The following is a 20,004-nucleotide window of genomic DNA, read 5'->3' as shown; positions in this document are numbered from 1 at the left end:
CCAATTGTTTAAGGTAATACAACTCAGATATGCTTACTAATTATTTTAATTCCTCACTTGATTTTGTTGTGTTGAAATTTTTCAATGAAAATTCATTATAGTATTGAAGGTGTTATTGAAAAAAAATTTCTTAACATGCATCACATCTAAATTATACTGAATGAGTAAATAATTCCAATATTGCAACTCAAAAAATATACTTCATTTCCTCTAACCACACTTGTTCACTCTAATAATATACTTATTTATGTCATCAGCACTATCTTGATATATAGGTAGAAATCTATAGCTATCTATTTCATTAAGAACTCCTTCACCTAACTTTTGTATTGGGTGAAGTTTCCTAACCATTTCATTCCTTTTGAAAATTTTCTCATTTCGCATGAATAGGTGATCAACTAGTAAAAATTTATGATGATTATCAAACTTGAATATCTTTTTTTTGGAACCCCAAGGTGTTTTGATGTGATCAAACAAGCTAAGTTAGGTCCTGCGTTTGTTTAACCCTTGTGTCTAAGTGTGCAGGAGCTTAGGAACACAGGAAGTCGAGCGGAAGACGCGGCTAGCGAGAAGGACAGCACGGGAGAGAGCCGACGGGCTCGGTGCGTCCGAGGGATGAGGTGTCCGTGGAAGAGCGTGCGCGGCGCTCGAGGGACGAGAAACCGGGAAGGAAGGCTGCTCGAGGAGAAGGCCGGAACATGGGTTCAGGCGAGCCCTATTCCGGAAGGTCGAGATCACCCAAGCTAGCGGAGCCGGAGCGAACAGACCCGGACCAAGACGAGCTGAACTGAGACGAGCTGAACCAGAGTCGAAAAGTCAACTTATGTTGACCTTAGGGCTACGGGCGCCCAGAACCGACCGGGGCGCCCGGAACCCTTCCGGGCGCCCGGAATCAATTTTTCAATAGGATCGAGTTTTGACTCGATCCGACCGTTGGGGGATAAAATTTATCCCCCCCAGGGCGCCCGGAACCCTTCCAGGCGCCTGGACCAAGACTATAAATATAGCCTTGGTCCAGAAGCTAAAAAACAACGAACTACTTGTAATACCGTGCTTTCATTTGTGTTATTTCTTTCTGTGCTTTCAACGCTGTAAGAGGCTACTCCGCCCAGAGGAGAATCAATTAGTGCGCCTTCTTTGCCTTGGATTAGCAATCCTCTGATTACAAACCAAGTAATTCCTCTTTGTCTACTTTTTGTCTTAATTAGTCTCTGCCGTTTTAATTACAAGTTCTTTTAAGTTAGTTGAATATCCGAGAAGGGTTTTTTAGTTTCAATTTTATAGGGCAATTCACCCCTCCCCTCTTGTTGGCCTTCAAAGGGACCAACAAGTGGTATCAGAGCCAGGCGCTTCAGGAGGACTAACCGCCGATCGAAGCAACAAGATGGTCGGACCAAGCATCGTCCCACCAAAATTCGAGGGGAACTTCGCAGACTGGAAGCGACGTATGGAGGTATTCCTAAAAACATATTTTGAAATTCGGTTTATTATGAAATATGGTTTTTTAGCTCCAATAGATAAAGATGGAAAAGAAAAAGAAGAGAGCAATTGGACAAAGAAGGAGCAGAATGAGTCGGTAGCAAACAGCCGTGCGGAACATCACCTGCTGAGCGTGTTACCGCCTCAAGAGGTCAACCGCATCGGAAACTATGTATCTGCTAAAGAACTTTGGGAGAAGTTCTTGGAACTCCACGAAGGAACGTCTGAAGCAAAGCTCGCTAGAAGGGACATCCTCCGCAACAAACTGATGAACATCCGTCTGGAGAAAGGTGAGAAAGTAGCCGGTCTACATGCAAAGGTAAAAGAACTAGTTACTGGTCTCGAAAACCTTGGTGAAACGGTAACAAACCGGGACACTATACGCTACGCGCTCAATGCGTTTCCAAGAACTCCGGAGTGGATATCAATCGTCGATACTTACTACATCTCAAAAGACCTGGAGGTAAGTACTTTAGAAGAGTTATTTTCTACCCTTGAATTACACGAAGCTAGATGTGCAGAGATATCAAAGGACACAACCCAGACTATGGCGCTGAACGCAACCAATAAGGATGAACCCGAGTCAGACTCCGAAGACGATCAAGAAGCGTACATGGTAAGAAACTTTAAAAAGTTTTTTAGATCTAATAAATTTAAAATGCAGAATAAAAAGAATCAAGGTAGAAGAAAGGTACGGTGCTACCAGTGTCAGAAGGAGGGACACCTAAGGGAAGACTGCCCAGAACTCAAGAAGGTCAAAATGAAGACACCCAAGAAACACAACCTAAAAGCAACTTGGGATGACACTTCTTCATCTGAATCAGAAGCTCAAGAATATGCGGGGATTACACTGATGGCAAGCCAGGAAGGACAAAGCACATCAGAACCCAGCATCGATGAAGGGGGAGCGACGTCTGATGGAAGTAGCGAAGCAGGGGGAGATTCAGGCTTCAAGTCTGATATAGTAAGTGAGGTATGCCTCTTACCCCCTGATGAACTTTACTTTGGTATCAAAGCTATGACTAAATCCATGTATAAATTAGAAAATAAAAATGCCAAATTAGAAAATGAAATTTTAGAAACAAAGAGAATTTTGGCAAAATCATGTCTTATAGAGGATTTTGAAAAATTGAAAATTGAAAATGAAAAACTAAAAGAAGAAATAGAAAGATTGAAAAAATCTAATGGTCCAAATATTTCTACTTTTAGAAATTATAGAGGTTTAAATTGATTTTATAGATTTCATCAAAGTCAAATTAGAAATATATCAAAAATCTATATACCTAGGAAATACTTGGTTAATCCTGTAGATAGGAACCTCTATTGGGTTCTAAAAACCTATTTAATTTAAAATTAAAATCAAACTTAGCATTTTCAGCAAGGAAATTACACAACTAATTTCTTTATGAGGCTTTGTCTAAGGAAGTGGTTGTTGCTCCAATAACCAAGAAGGCCTAGTGCCTCGCCACGTTTTGGAAGCCAAGTATTGAAATGAAGAGTTTAATTGACTAACTGAAAAAGTATTAATTTAAATTACTTAATGCTTTAAAAGAGTTATTCAATTTGTGTTTAAATTTTTTTTAACCTAGAAATTTTTTATTATCTTAAAATTTTTTATGAAAATAGACTTAGAATTGTTTCTTATGAATATTAACTTAGAATTTTTTTTAATTAGAAAATTTTTTTTGAATGTTGAGATAAGTTTCAAAACTTAAAATTTTTTTATGACTGTTTTATCTGAAAAATATTTTACTTAAATATTTTTCTTTCGAAAGAAAAATTCTGAAGAGTGTCTTGAAATTGAATTTTACTTAGACATTATTAACTATTTTACACTTAAAGTTTTTTTAATTTACCTTAGACTTATTTATAACCCCAATTTTTATGTGATCAAAGGGGGAGAAGTATGTTAAGTCTAGGGGGAGGTACTATAATTTTTCAATTGAATATTGGAATATAAATCATTTTTATTGCATATGATTACCCTAACTTAACTTGGGTTGCTCACATCAAAAAGGGGGAGATTGTTGGAACCCCAAGGTGTTTTGATGTGATCAAACAAGCTAAGTTAGGTCCTGCGTTTGTTTAACCCTTGTGTCTAAGTGTGCAGGAGCTTAGGAACACAGGAAGTCGAGTGGAAGACGCGGCTAGTGAGAAGGACGGCACGGGAGAGAGCCGACGGGCTCGGTGTGTCCGAGGGACGAGGTGTCCGCAGAAGAGTACACCGGTGGACTAGAAGAGCGTGTGCGACGCTCGAGGGACGAGAAACCGGGAAGGAAGGCTGCTCGAGGAGAAGGCCGGAACATGGGTTCGGGTGAGCCCTATTCCGGAAGGTCGAGATCACCCAAGCTAGCGGAGCCGGAGCGAACAGACCTGGACCAAGACGAGCCGAACTGAGACGAGCTGAACCAGAGTCGAAAAGTCAACTTATGTTGACCTTAGGGCTCCGGGCGCCCGGAACCATTCCGGGCGCCCGAAACCGACCGGGGCACCCGGAACCCTTCCGGGCGCCCAGAATCGACTTTTTAACAGGATCGAGTTTTGACTCGATCCGACCGTTGGGGGATAAAATTTATCCCCCCCCCCCAGGGCGCCCGGAACCCTTCCAGGCGCCCGGACCAAGACTATAAATATAGCCTTGATCCAGAAGCTAAAAAACAACGAACTACTTGTAATCCAGTGCTTTCATTTGTGTTATTTCTTTCTGTGCTTTCAACGTTGTAAGAGGCTACTCCGCCCAGAGGAGAATCAATTAGTGCGCCTTCTTTGCCTTGGATTAGCAATCCTCTGATTGCAAACCAAGTAATTCCTCTGTGTCTACTTTTTGTCTTAATTAGTCTCTGCCGTTTTAATTACAAGTTCTTTTAAGTTAGTTGAATATCCGAGAAGGGTTTTTTGGTTTCAATTTTATAGGGCAATTCACCCCTCCCCTCTTGCCGGTCTTCAAAGGGACCAACACTTTTCACTATAAGGCAGTGCAAATCAGACTCTCTCATACAATGTGGATATTCTAACTTGCCACCTGTGCTCTATCCTGACAACATTAGGTATATTGGAAAATAATTAATTATCCATAATAGAGCATCATACATTATAAAATTTGATTTACTTACAATGTCATAAGTCTCCAACCCGACGTCCCATAAATGATTTATCTATGCAATTAAAGGTAGTAAAAAAAATATCTATTTATCCTTTTGGATTCTAAGAACCTAGAATAAGTACACTAAAAAAAATATAAATTTATCATTCATGCTCATCCATGAATGTAAATTATATGGTGTTAATATAACTAACCAAGATGAATATTACTATCCATAACTTCCAAATGATGAAATCCATATGTGGAAAGTCCAAGTCTTATATTATATTGTTCCATTATAAAGGAGGAAAATGTTATATTAAGATGTTTCCATGTAGGGAAGTCACAAGAATGACACATTATATCTCCTTCGCATAAATGATTTTGATGCCACCTCATATTAGATACATACAAATATTAGAACCCAAAGTTACGGAAAATAATACATGACTTTCAATAGAATATTTTTCTTCTTCTTCATAAACATACGACCACTCTGGTTATAAAATAGGTGATTACACATTCTGCATTCCATTAGTTCTTTATCTTCATTACAAAAGATCATGTAGTTATGTATACAACTGATCGTGTTTGAAGGCGATGAGATGACATGATGGCTCCAGCGACTGAGGAAGGACAAGCTTCTCAAGATCTCAAGAAAATCCTTGATGGCCCTGCACACACTAAGATGATCCAACAAAGCGTTGGTGACCTAAAGTCGGGGTTGAAATTACTAGCTAGGCCCTCCGACGCTTAAGTCAGTCCCTCACTCGAATGTGAAAGAAGAAGAATTGTAATGAAAAGTGCTAGGAAGTCATGTTTCAGATGCAAGTGCTTGTGTTTGCATACATTGCCAGCGGAGAGGATTCCCCTTTTTATACCACCTCACATAACCTCTAAGATTTTGAGGTGGTCCCCGATTTGTTAGAGTTTGTTAGCAGATGAGAAAAGTACAACTGGACTTCATCCAATAATCCTCTGAGGAATCTTTTTTCTACCCAGATGTACTCTCTTTATCGTTTATGAATCCTTGATTTGATGACATATGCCATGGAGTATATCGGTGTAACAGCTTAAAGAATAAAGAAGATTCGAGAGATTATTTCCTTATAGGTTTGCTAGGCTGTTATAAAGTTATCGATTGCTTGTCTGTTTAGATATATACCAGCCGATCATTAAGCCTATCGTATCTTGAGAATACCCCATTCTTCTATTGAATGTATCTCGGCCGGTCATAAAATCGATCGTGCAATAAGAGTATCTTCTATTGAATGTATCTCAACTGGTCATAAAGCCAGTCGTGTATTAAGTGTACCTTCTGTTGAATGCATCTCGACCAGTCATAAAGCCGGTCATGTAGTAAGAGTACCTTCTGTTAAATGTATCTCTGTCGGTCATAAAGTTAGTCGTGTAGTAAGAGTACCTTTTGTTGAATGTATCTTGGCTAGTCATAAAGTCGATCGTGTAGTAAGAGTACCTTCTGTTGAATGTATTTTGATCAGTCATAAAGCCAGTTGTACAGTAAGAGTACCTTCTATTGAATGTATCTCAGTCGGTCATAAAGCTGGTCATGCATTGAGAATTTCTTAGGGTAAAGTATCTTAAAACTCGCTCGGACCTTGCATAGTCTAGTGCACACAGAGACTAACTCGCTCGGTCGACCTTCGCTTAATCGATTATATGTTAAGAATCTTGTATGATGCTAAGTGCATCTATGGTTGCTCGGTTGACCTGACCTGGCCGAACACACACAGAGAGTATCTCACTCCGTCGACCTTCGCTCGGCCGATCAAATGTTAAAAACCCTGTATGATGCTAAGTGCTTTTATGCTTGCTCAGTCGACCTTACCCAGCCGAGCTCACACAGAGAGTATCTCACTCGATCGACCTTTGCTCAACCGATCATATATTATAACCCTGTATGATGCTAAGTGCTTTTATGCTTGCTCGATCGACCTTACCTGGCCAAGCACACACAGAGAGTATCTCTCTCGGTCGACTTTCACTCGATCGATCATATGTTAAGAACCCTGTATGATGCTAAGTGTTTTTATGCTCGATCGATCGACCTTACCAGGTCGAGCGCACATAGAGAGTATTTTTCTCAGTCGACCTTGACTCGGATGATCATATGTTAAGAACCCTATATGATGCTAAGTGCTTTTATGCTTGCTCGGTAGACCTTACCCGGCTGAGCTCACACAGAGAGTATCTCAGTCAGTCGACCTTTGCTCGGCCGATCATATATTAAGAACCCTGTATGATTCTAAGTGCTTTTATGCTCGCTCGGTCGACCTTACCAAGCCGAGCGCACACAGAGAGTATCTCACTCAGTCGACCTTCGCTCAGCCGATAATATGTTAAGAACCTTCTATGATGCTATGTGCTTTTATGCTTGCTCGGTCGACCTTACCAGGCTGAGCGCACATAGAGAGTATCTCACTCTGTCTACCTTTGCTCAGCCGATCATATTTAGCTTAACTAAGGATAAGAATCTCTGGGCCCCGTCGATTTTTCCCGTCCGGTCCTATGTAGGGAAACTTACGCTCGATCAAGTTTGGGCATCAACCCATCCTCTTGAATTTAGCTCCCACTTCACCTAAAAGGCTCGCTCATCATAACCCATATTACTAGCCTCTCCCTCAAGACTAGTCGAAGGAGGTGTAGCCGACTAACTAGACTCAAGTTCTAATTTTTTTTTCACTTACTTGTCATGCTAATGGGAATTTTCTCAAGTTCACCAATGAATATTCAATACTTATTTATCTAGTTTATTATTCTACACTTTCCTTTCTTCTTCAATTATGCCTAGAGAACCGTGCAACCTTTCCAAAATTCTCTCTTTGGTAATTGGTCATTCACCAGAAAGAAAATGCTAAGGATGCATGTAGATATGACACATTGGCATAGGAATTATTTGGCATGTAATGTCCATCATAAATGCCCACTCATTGATGAGTGCCACGTGGCACCCCTTCCATTTCATGAAATGACTACTTACATATTCCTTTGTAAGCAACTTACTGTCTATTTTCCTTGATAAATCAGCAACCCTCCATGTATAAGCCATTTCAATCTAAGGGTGACTATTGTTTGCTACATCCCTTTAAAACCCCTAAATACATCTTAGTCTCAATACTTCATCTTCCTCAACTCACTCTCCAGTGATCCTTCTTCTCTATCTTTCCAAGCACCCTGCATTCCCTTGTTTTTCTTGAACTCCTCCCGTTATGACGCATCCTTAAGACCTTAGTAAGTCACTCATCCCTTAGTTATTTTTATGCTCTTTCATGGCTGAAGAGTCGTTTTCTCCCAAGTATACTCACACCCATTCTTCTTTCGGTCATGTCGATAGAGCCGCCATTCGCCTCCAATATGAAATCCCTAAGGATTATCGTATCAAAATTCCTGGCCCCAATGCTCATCCTCATCTTCCCCCTGATGTCTATGGCACTTTCTTTAAGGACCAAATGGTGGCCGGTCTACCCTTTCCTATACCTCCCTTTATATCAGAAGTAAGTCAATACTTCAACATTTCTTTACAATAATTTACCCTGAATGCCTTTCGCTGCTTGTATGGCATGTATATGTTGTTTTGTCTTTTTTATATTCCTCCTACACCCCACAACTTCTTCATGTTCTCCTATCCCAGAATATTAAAACTGAGAGTGTTTCTTTTCCAATCTTGTCCAAAAATAGTTTTCTTTGAAGAGATACCCTCATCTATCAAAGGTTGGAAATCACGTTTCTTTTTCATAAGGTTTCCCGAACCTACTCTATGGTCTACCACATGGCAATCCTCTTTTTCTCCTCTTCTTGATATAAAGAAAATTCATCAATATCCGACCTTCCATGATTATTCTAACAAACTGATCAGTCATTACTTCTTTATTCACAAATGGATACGTAGTGATCTTTTATTCTTATTCAGTTTAAGTCTTGTTCAAAAGAAAACACACTGCTCCTTTAGTAAGTTATGACGCCTTGATGATTACCTTTTTTCTAACTAAAACATCTTCTGTGTTATGCAGTGGATGTTGTGTTTAAAGCTTTGGTCGATAAAAAGATTGGTCTGGAAGAGGAGCCACTTTTAGCCAAGGCGCAAGAACTTCAAGCCAAGCGACCTTTGCCACCTACCATCACCTCAAGTGAAACTTTCGTCGACCTGACTCTTGCATTTGGTTCAGTTGCTACCTCTGGGGAAGTGCCTATAGATTTACCTCTATTGCCGAAAGATGTTCCTTCTGAACTAGAGGTTGTTGCTAACAGGAAACGTAAGAGGCACAAACTAACTCTAGTGCCTTCTCCTAAACACTACAACAAAAACTGCAAACGACAACGGATATTATCCGTTGTCGTACGGTCAAAAAACCGTTGTAACTGAGGGTGTTGTAGAATGTATTGCCCTACGACAACGGTTTTGAATCCGTTGTCTTTGTAGACATTTGACAACGGTTTTTATCCGTTGTTGTTTATATGCCCAAAATTTGGCTACGAAGGATACGACAACGTTTTAAAATCGTTGTGGTAGATAATTTCAACAACAGAAATAAACCGTTGTTGTAGACATTTTTTACAACAGATATAAACTGTTGTGGTAGATAATATTTGACACGTTTTGTTTTTTTTTACAATAGTTTTAATATATTTTACAACGGATAAAACCGTTGTCTTTTATCACTTTTTACAAAAAAAATTCATTGTGGTTTACCTAGTTTTTACAACATGTTTAACTGTTGTCTTTAATGTTCATTAATACCAAACAACCAATCTTATTTTACTATAAGCAAACCACCAATACAAAACTAAATATTTACTACATTAAATCTAAAATAAACATCCATATATAATTCATCTTGTAGCCACATATACAAAAATATACAAAATGAGTTGTTACTCATCAAAATACACATGTTTTCCATTACTCTCCATATACATTAAATCACATGTTTTCCATTTGTTGTTCTCCATATGACTTTTAATTTACAAATTAGCAAGGCAAGCTACATCCTAACAAAGCTCACTTCTTGCATAAAAAAAACTCAAGCCTCACGAATTGCCCGACCTGCAAGAGAAAATTTAACAAAACTTATCAAATTCCAGAATTCCAAAAGGAGAATGTAATTAACCAATCTGTAGTGCATAGAAGGCAAAAACAAACCAAATGAAGGAAACAAAAAGAGGTGTTTATTAGAGAATAACAGTACATGGAATCTACTAGGAGCAGTGATACCTAGCTTAGCATAGTTTATTAAATAATTAGCACTACATGCAACTAACATTATTTAAGTGAACTATCATCCAAGATCAATAGAATCCATGCAAAGCGCATTACATTCATTAACATCTTGAAACAAAATATTCATGCAATTTTCTGTGCCATTTTCTAGACTGCATTACCTTTGAGACCTGGTAGGCACAATATGCTTTTCCATTTTGCAAGTAACAAGTTACCAGGAGCTGCAAATTGATCTGCAATAAATAGACCCATCACAAAAGCATAAGTGAAAGTAAAAAAATATGGGTTCAAAATCTTCCAATTAAAACTTGAACCAAAAGAATTGGATCAGCATGATGAGTTATGGTAGGGTGAATTATTTGTAGAGCTAAAACAATTCCACAAATTCCTCAAAATAGAAATCACATACACACAACTTTAATAATTACATAGGACACCTAAAAGAACCACAGTGTCAATCAAATAAGTGTAGATTAAGAGCTATAACATTCACTACATTCCAGCTGGAAAAATAACGATGTTATATTTGCTTCTATATCAATGAGAAGATTGTTGTTTACTATAGAAAAATAACATTCACTATAGAAAAGATTGTTGTTTATATTTGCTTCTGTATCAATGAGGTTTGCCAGATGCAAATTTAACATTCACTGTTCTTTCACCTAACCTTCCTTCAAGATCTGATCCAATAACATTGAAATATCTATCAACACAGAGAGATTAGATCGTACTCTAAGCAGGCTAGCTAGTCTTAAATTATCATCAGAGAATGAGACCTTAAGATCATGACTGCCATGTCTGATGTCTTTGAGAAGTCCAAAATAATATCCTCCGCCATCTTTTTGGCCTTCCCATATGGGTTGATAGGATCCTGTATCGCACATGGCGTGATAAACATAACCAAGTTCATGAGTGCAACAATATTAGTAAATATTGGAAAAAGAAATTCTTCGAGAAAGTAGGCATGGTTTCTCACCTGAGGAGTTACTTCTGTAATAGGCATTTTTTCCGGTTCCCCATAAGTTGCACATGTACTTGAGTAAATAAGAGTTTTAACACCATGTGCTGCCATGGCTTCCAGAATTACCAAAGTATTTGATGTGATATTATGATAGTACCTATGGGCAGGCATAACGATGTGCTTGATGCAATGGACTATGCACCAGAGCAGTGTAACCGTTGATGAAGTGATACATTGTTTGCGGTAAAGTAAGTTTGCTAACTGGTGGAAGCATGCCAAAAGCATCACATGCCAAGAGGATGACATTCTTAGGGTGCGGACCAACACACGGTATCTTCGCATTAGGAATATACTCAATTTGATATGAAGCTCGAGTGTTCTCTGCAACATCAACAATTCCATTGAACCAAATTCCCTTTCACACAATACCAATTCACTCAAGAAGTTTGTTTCATCTTGTTAATCACCTGTAATAGAGTTATCAGAGTAGTCTACTTCCCTAGTGTGTTCATCGGAAACGATGTTTTCCAACACTGCAAGAAATTTGCAAACATTAACAAAAAAATATGAATGGTTCCAGTTCAAACACTACAAGAAAAAGCCTCATAGACATCGGTGGAACAACAACAGTTTTAAGCAAAAACCGATGTCTTTGAGTATTTTACACCGGTTTTTCCAAAAATCGGTGTCTATAAGCGCAGATTTTCTCTCATAGACATCGGTTTTTTAGCCGATGTCTATGAGCGCCTTTTTTTTTGTTAATAGACATCAGTTTTAACAGCGGTTTTTAAAACCCGATGTTAATGAACCAAAAAAAAATAATTTAATTTTTCCACCAGCCAAAATTTATAACACTTCACAAAGTTCCCTCCAAACCTAAACCAATATCACGCCCCTTCTCTCAGCCTAAACCTAAACCTAAACCTCCGACCATCTCTCTGATCGGCAACATGAGGGAATTCAAAGGAAGAGAGAACAACACCGAGATCTCTGATCTTGTGTAAAGGGGTCTCCTTCTTCTGAAGTAGAGAGATCGAGTGCAGTACAAGAATAACGAAGTATGTCTGCCTGTTAAAACCCTAAAATTGCAGGCATAAAGGCTCTCCGTGCTTCATTTTCTCCTTCTCGGCCTCTTCGCTCACTGGGTACACGGTCATCTTCAAAACCTCTCGTTTCCTCTTTTCATTCTTCTTAATCGTCTGATTGCTAAAGGTTGAGGATGGGGTTTGGGGTTAACCTCTCTATAAAGCGCCGAAGCCTTTTCTTTTCCCCCGACTTTCTCCTTCTCGCGACTTCGGACTTCACGCGACCGAGACCGGCGATTTCTTCTTCTCTCGGTGGCGCCGGCGAAGAGCGGACCTTGGAGCGTTGAGAGGAAGAGAGGTTAGTTACAGCCGAACCTTCTTTCTCCCCGATCCCTTCCTCCCTTCTCTGATCTCGGTGAACAACGGCGACGGATCTCAATCGGTGGATTTCGCTGGCTGTCGGGAGGGAACCAAGGGCATCGGCGTTGGATCAGGCCAGCATCGATTGTTTGGAGGAGGTAACAACCATTGTTCCTTCCCAATCTCTGTCCCTGTTCGTCGGCAAGAACAAGTCGTTGCCCTAACTTCGATCTTGGAGGTAAGGGTTTGGTTTTGGTTGTGAATTCGAACCTTGATCCTTTCTAGTGTTGATTAAGGTGGTTCTTTCTGGGAAGCAGAGACAGGTATTTTGGTCCCGGCCACCACAGCTCTGTTGGATCGATCTCTTCTTCGTATCAGTGATCGTCTCCGGTGATTGAAGGGTGCAGAGGTAATGAGGTTGATCTGTTGTTGTTGTTAACAGGTTGTTTTGATGACTTCTTGTTATTCTTACTTCTTGATCCGGCTAGTGGAGATGCACTATGTAATGTTCTGTTTGTAGGGGATTGAGGTACGGTTTAGTTCTTGTTCCTTACCCTTGTGCGATCATTAGTTGCAGTAGATGTTACCTAATGAATCCTGTGTGTTTTGAGCTGGATCCACGGCAGGGTCAATAAGAATTTGTTTGTTCTGGTGTTGGAGGTTAAGGGTATGATGTGTTACTAGTTAATAAGGATAAGAGTTGTTATATTGGGTAATTGAATGTTGTAAATAAAGATTAACCTGAATCTGAAATGGCTTCAGTGACATTTAGGTTTCATGTTAGGTGATTATGGAAGATTGTAACCTTGAAGATCTAATGGGAATTTAGATATTGGATGGTTTAGGTTAGAATATAAATTTAATATGGTTATGTTAAAAGAAGGGAGTCGTACCTATGGTTAGCGTTTCTTTTGTATGTTCATTTCCTCCAGGTTTTTGTAATTTAATTTCCACCCTCTAGGGTTTTTTTTTTAATTCAGTTTTCGATGCCTAATTCCACCCTGCTTCTTTCTGACATACATTTACACATTGTTTAAGAGGATGCGATGTGCTTATTTTAGATACTGGATTGGGAAGTGCAGAGAATCAAGCAAGGGTCAAGGAGTTGCTTCATGTGGAGGAATCAAAACTAGAGGAGGATGAGGGTAAGTGTTTTTACTCATAATATTATTTTAGATTCTGTTCAAATCAGTTGGCACTCGATTCTGTGCTTTAGGAAATACCACTCCAGCAGTGAGATGGGTTCGAGATGATAAATATGATTGCATCCGATTAAAGCATTGCAAGGTGAGCTATATTCTGTAACGCCCACCCTTGTTACCCTAGGGCGGCGCTACGTTCGTACATGCTTCAGTTATACTATGGCAGCGGAAGAACAAAAATTTTTCTTTTTAAACATTCATTTAATAACATGATATCACAGATTAAATGTGCATATGTTGATTCTATAACTAATCATATTAATTTGTCCGGATCGTTCTTTGCCGAGCCACCACCACACACATCACTATCTACTCCTCCTGTTGCTCCTCTAGCTCATCCAGCTTCTTTATCTGCGGTACAAGGAAAGTAAGCTGTGAGCACTCATGGCTCAGTAAGTTCCTTTCCTACTCACTAAAACCGAAAATCATCGTATATTAATATCATGCGTAGTATCATAAGCATACGACATACAAGGGTATCATATTCATATCATGACATTATATCATCAGATAATTCAAGCACATATGTAGGCAATGCATCATGAATTTGAAAGCTTATACTTATAAGTACTTGAAATTCATATCATCATTAGAGGGGATCCCGGTTTGTACCACATACATAATGCGCGCGCTTCTTAAGTAGGTCCAAGGTAGCAAGTCTTGAACCCTACCATACATACATACTAGGTCCGAGTCTTACTCCATCGACCTAGGGCATTCAGAAGCCCATCGAGGCCCGAGTCTTATTCCATCGACCCCGGGGCGTTTACGGAGCCCACCCTTGGTACAAACCATACAAAAATAATTTATCATGCATAACTATCATATCATATCCCTAACAAATCTTTCATGCATTTCATTTTTTTTCATTTCTTTTCATTATGTATAGCATTTCCTATGCTATCACATATCATGGCATTTACATAACATAAATTTCATTCTTTTCACATTATGTATAGCATTTTCTATGCTAACACATATCATGGCATATACATAACATAAATTTCATTCTTTTCTCATTATGTATAGCATTTCCTATGCTATCACATATCATGACATAACATAAATTTCATTCTTTTCTCATTATGTATAGCATTTCCTATGCTATCACATATCATGGCATATAAAACAATTACATGATCCTTAACAAGAAAACAAATACATGATCCTTAACATTTCATAGGGAGAACCTCGTACTAGTTGGGTAAAACAATAATTTCCCTAGCCTCTTAAAATTATTTTTGGCCGAAATACTAGGGTTAAGTACTCCTTTGATCAAGCATCAGATAGGTGTAAAAACATGAAGAAGATCCCTTTTCCATGGCATAGAAAATCTATCATGTAGTGTAGACTTAGTTAAACCTCACTAGATTTCGAAAGCTCTTCTTAACCGAATTTTCTCAAACTTGTTTCTAGGTTTTAAAATCCTCATAAAATCTGAAAAATATATAAAAAGCCTTGTACCACAGGTGAGGGGAAGCTTACCTTCTTCGCTTAAGTTTCCTAGAGTTGAGAACTTGCTTGGACCTTTCTTCCTTGCTTGCTTTGCTCGGCACCAATGGAGGAGAGGAGTGGCTAGGTCTTTTGGTGGAGAGGAGGAGGAAGAAGAGGCTTCTCTTTCCTCTTGTGTTGCTCGGCAACAACAAGAGAGAAAGAGGAGAGAGTGAAGAGGAAGAAGAGGTTCTTCCTCTTGTGTTGCTCGGCAACAAGAAGAAGAAGAGAGGAGAGGTGAGTCTCGGCACAAAAGGGAGGAGAGGAGGAGAATGAGTGGGGATGAAGTTGAAGTCACCCCTCCATGCCTATTTATACTAAAATGAGGGGAGGAAACTTGACTTGATTCATCCTCCCTATTCATTTCTTCCCTTAAATGACAAGAATATTCTAGAGAAATGCCTTTTGAGTTCTCTCTTTTCTTTCCCTTAATTTCTCTCTTTTCTCTCCTTTAATTAAAATTCCTATCTCTCCTCTTACAATATCCTCTCCTATCCCACTTGGTTAACACATGCATGCATCCACAAGAGAACCAAGGATCAAAACTTGTTTATGTATATTTTTATTTCTTTTTACTTCCTTTTCCTTTTAAGTAGAAAGAATCCTTTCTTATTCTTAACTACTTAATCCTTTCTCTCCTTATCAATAATTCTCCTATCCCCTTTGGTATCCTATACATGTTCCTTACAAGAGATCCAAGGTTCAATCTCTCTTCTAACATTTTATTTTCTTTTGTACATAATAATTCGTATATTACTATATTATGCATTATGCATAAATATTTCATACATATATATATTATCTCATATTTCTTCCTTTTGTCCATATTAATTCCATACATTTTAAATCATGCATAGATGATTTATATTCTCAACTTTATTTTTCTTTCATAAAGTTTTAATCATCTAAATCCATCTTAATATTTAACTTAGAATATTTACACCTTCTTTTCATTCGTACTCTCATTATCCTTACTTTCTTATCTAGGCTTTCTAGGGGTGTTACATATTCACTGTGTATCCCCCCTTCAGAGTACATATGTATCTGTATAGTAATTAATTTCAATATAGGCACATCAAATTACCTTAATTCTTTCTGGACATAGACTTAATCCTTTGGATTACTTTATTTTAATTGGTAGAGTATTTGCCACTACCTTTCTATTATTCATTCTTTTGCTTTGCAGGTTGTGACAAAAATTGATTGGCATCGGAAAGGAGACTATTTCACTACTGTCGTTCCTAGTGATATCCTAATTATGAATTTTAGTTGTACTTATTTTTAGTCATTCCTAGTGCCTATTTTATATCTCAGTTTTGTTTCTTTCTTTTTTCTAATACACATTGACAAATTGGAAATATATAAAAATCATGACATTATACCTAGTTACCTAGCCTTTGAGGGTGGAATCAGGATGAAACCTAAAGTGCCCTGAAAAGTTTAGGCATACCAAATTCTCTCAGTTTAATGACAGAGGTCAGTTGTGTTGCAAACTTTGTTATTTTCCTTATTTTTCATTTACCGCGTCTAGATTAAGAAACTATGGCTTTCTAACTCAAATAAAAATTGCAATTCCTGCCTATCTTAGACCTAACATTAACTTATTAATTGAACAGGTGTTTTAGATTGTAAATTTCATCCGAGGCAGCCATGGCTATTCACAGCTGGAGCAGATTCTATCATTAAACTGTATTGCCACTAATGATAGATTCTCCAGGAAACTTTGAAGAATCTCCTCGAGTCAAGATACGTGAGTACTTGTTGATCCTACATGACTACGGTAGCAAGTTCATGTTCTTTGCTAAAGCTGCAACCTATTTATGAGGTCGTTCTATATGGCACCGGCACCTAGAGCAAGTTCGTGTTCTTTGCTAAAATTGCAATCTATTTACAAGGTCTTTAGGTTAGTTTTGTTGTGAATTTATTTTATTGTTGGCTGCTAAAACTGTCTATAATTTCTAAATTACTTATAAAGCTATATCCTTTTATGTCGACTTCTAATTTATTTTATTAAGATTTTTGAACTTACGCATCACCTTCAGATTTAAGTTAGTTACTTTATTTTCATTGTCTTTGAAGGACTACTGTTATTATATATTTTCCTGGTTTCTTGTCATGGTTATTCCTTATCCTCTATCCTTTATGTACTTTCTTTTGCTTTAGATGCTAGAACAAAAAGCAAACTAATGTAACCCAGTGTGCTGATGTAGCTGCTTCAGAAATAAAGCATAGTTAAAGATCCCTAGTAGATGATGCAGTGCTCATTCCTTGCATAAACAAATCCAAACACCAAGCAAGGTATATACAAAAAATACAATGAAGGCCATCTGTAGACACGTTGGAAGGTTTCATACCAAAACATTGTAGTCGTCACCAAAACCTCCAAGGGTCCTTAAATGGGGGAACATAATTTTCCGTAGGAGGGAGGAGACAAAAAGATTCTACCGTCTTTTGAGTACAGGGCCCAACTGCAGAAAAAACCCAACCGTTCAGAATGTTACAGATTTGAAAGAATTTTAGTTCTGAAACTGGAATCATATGATCCTGAAATCAGGGAGATAATAACAAGTTGTTTTTTTTCCTTGTTGAATAACTTCATTTTAATAATTTTTCCCAAGTCATGCTTTGCTTTACAACCTAACCATCCACAAGCATTGTCAAGCCTTGGCAACATATATATACATGGATTGGTAAGCTTTAGAAATGTTTGATGACAATTGTGCGGATAGTTTATTTTTGTTCCTTAATGAAACTTTTCTTCATGCTGTAATATGATGAGTGTTGCTGCATCATTCTATAAGGCAATTTTAGCAGTTACAATAGGGATATCTGTGCCCTTCAACAACTTGGCTATTATATACAAGCAACAGGTAGAGTACTATATCTGCCTTTTTCATTGCTAGTTTGAGAGTTACTGCATATTGCCTCATTTAATAGAAGAAAGTCATATAATTTGTCTATCATCTTCTTTGTTGTCTTTGCCCCTAGTTGGAAATTGATAGTTCTCTTGTATTACAATAGGGAAATTATGCAGAAGCGATAGCCTGTAAATTTGATTGGATTATAGTTTTATATTGATTGGATTATAGTTTTAAATTTGATGGAATGCTTGCCTTTATACACAGAGACTATGCTTTGCATCGGAAGTGAATGGCATCGTTATCCTTCTTTATTTTTTATGCCTTCGTACATTAAGGAAGTTTAATGGATAAATGAAGGATTTAGGGGTCTTCTCCCATATCCTTTTAATTCAAGTTTGGGAGGCATGACAACTACCCCACCTTATTTCAATGACAAGAACAAGGGTTCTCATGGCCAATATGTGTCTATTAATGGGATTTTCAATGTCTTGCTTACCACGCTAATCCTACTTCTGATTGGATTTGCAGCTTCAAGATATCAAACTCTACAACTTCTATATGGAGCTAGATTTGCAAAAGCCATATCCAACTCGAGGAAGTGACTTATTGACATGGGAGGTAGGTGTAACAGATCTATTCCTACAACGTTGTTATCTAGGATTAGCATTTATTTTGTTAAATGTGATTTATGCACCTATAATTATTCTGGTGAAGTTAGCATTCTATTAAACTAGATTATGACCTTTGCAGAGAACTTATTGGTAACCAAGGACTTTGTGAAGATAGCAAATTTTGGCCTTGCTCGTGAAGTTCATTCGAAGCCACCATTCACAGAATAGGTTTCAACACGCTGGTAAGCATGTTTATGACAAGCACTTGTGATCTTATATTTTTTATTTGATACATGTACACATTTGTTTTAGTTATTTGACATATGGTGGATTTATGTGTTTTTACAGTTTACAAATCTCAAGTACTCTAGAGTTGAAATTGATGAAGTGCAGTTCGAGTGGGCTGAATGCATGCTAGATTACATTTGAAGTGCGGTTCTACCTTGATGTGTTAAAAGAATGTTCTACCTTGATTTTGATATCTATTAGCTAGCTTTTGATGTAAAAAGAATGTTTGGGTATTTTATGGATATTGTTGTAAGAAGATTATTTATATAATTTGTGAAATATTTGTGTATTTTATGGATATTATTGAATGAAGAATATTTGTATAATTTTTGAATATTTATGTTTTTTTTTGTTATTGTCGGTTGTTCATTGTTTCGGAAATCAAATTTGTGCTGTTAAAAAATATACATATTACATCGGTTTTCCACCGCTGTAAAACTGGTGTTATTAACTAATATTACATCGGTCATTTACCTCTGCCAAAACTGGTGTTATTAACATATAATATTACATCAGTTTTACACCGTTGATGAAACAGTGTCGTTAAGTGATACTACACCGGTTAATAATTGATTCGAAGACCGGTGTCGTTAAGTGATACTACACCGGTTTTAACCCGATGTCTAAAATGGCATACTTTTAACATCGGCTTCATAGACATCGGTCGAAAATGAAATAGACACCGGTGGAAAACCGATGTCTATGAAGTTTTTTGTTGTAGTGAAAGTGCATGTCGAGTTTGATAGGGCACTTGCCGGTTCCAAATTTGATGGCATTCCAAATGTTAGGTTCCTTCTCCTTTGTTAGGCCGATACATTTTGCATAGCAACCTCCTTCAATGTTTGAAATACCATTTTCACTCCAGTAATGCTCATCATCGCCAATAAGAAGCCTGTTGTGGTCTGTAGACAGAGTAGTTTTCCCTGTGCCTAAAACAACAAAGCAAAAGTCATAAGAACAAAGAAGCCATATGGCGAAAACACTACAGTGTAACATAATTCTACACATTTACACATGGAATGCTTCTAGTTAAGTTGCAAAGGGCAGTATAGTAACCATGCAATGGGCAGGTGATGCGCCAGAATCTCGTCTGACCAACACTTACCTGATAGCCCAAAGAAGAGGGCACATCACCATCTTTGCCCATATTGTTGCTAGAGTGCAGGGAGAGAATGTTTCTTTTAGGCATTAGATAGTGCATCACACCGAACAAACCCTTCTTCATCTCCCCGACATACTGTGTGCCAAGGATGACCATTTCTTTCCTATCAAGATTAAGATCAATGCTGGTGGAGGTAGTCATGTAGTGCGTGTATCGATTACATGGAAACTGGCCAACATTATAAATTGTGAAGTCCGGAGTACTGAAATCCTCCAGTTCTTCAGGCGTAGTACGGATGTACAT

At 38.1% G+C, this 20,004-nt stretch overlaps 2 long non-coding RNA genes and 1 pseudogene across 2 annotated transcripts; 2 read left to right on the top strand and 1 right to left on the bottom strand.

Moving 5' to 3' along the window:
* Positions 1 to 10,918: 10,918 nt before the first annotated feature.
* Positions 10,919 to 20,004, bottom strand: LOC121991066 (annotated as a pseudogene).
* Positions 12,257 to 16,531, top strand: LOC121992562. The gene is made up of 6 exons (XR_006114951.1): positions 12,257 to 12,304; positions 12,443 to 12,555; positions 13,185 to 13,291; positions 13,363 to 13,433; positions 16,026 to 16,315; positions 16,456 to 16,531. It is a non-coding gene; the product is annotated as an uncharacterized LOC121992562 (long non-coding RNA).
* On the top strand, positions 18,073 to 18,679 carry LOC121992563. The gene is made up of 3 exons (XR_006114952.1): positions 18,073 to 18,318; positions 18,451 to 18,553; positions 18,660 to 18,679. It is a non-coding gene; the product is annotated as an uncharacterized LOC121992563 (long non-coding RNA).

Source organism: Zingiber officinale, chromosome 6B (genome assembly GCF_018446385.1).
Source record: "Zingiber officinale cultivar Zhangliang chromosome 6B, Zo_v1.1, whole genome shotgun sequence".
NCBI classification, from domain to species: Eukaryota; Viridiplantae; Streptophyta; class Magnoliopsida; order Zingiberales; family Zingiberaceae; genus Zingiber; species Zingiber officinale.
The sequence above is the reverse complement of the archived record's forward strand: the minus strand, read 5'-3'. Positions and strand labels throughout refer to the sequence as shown.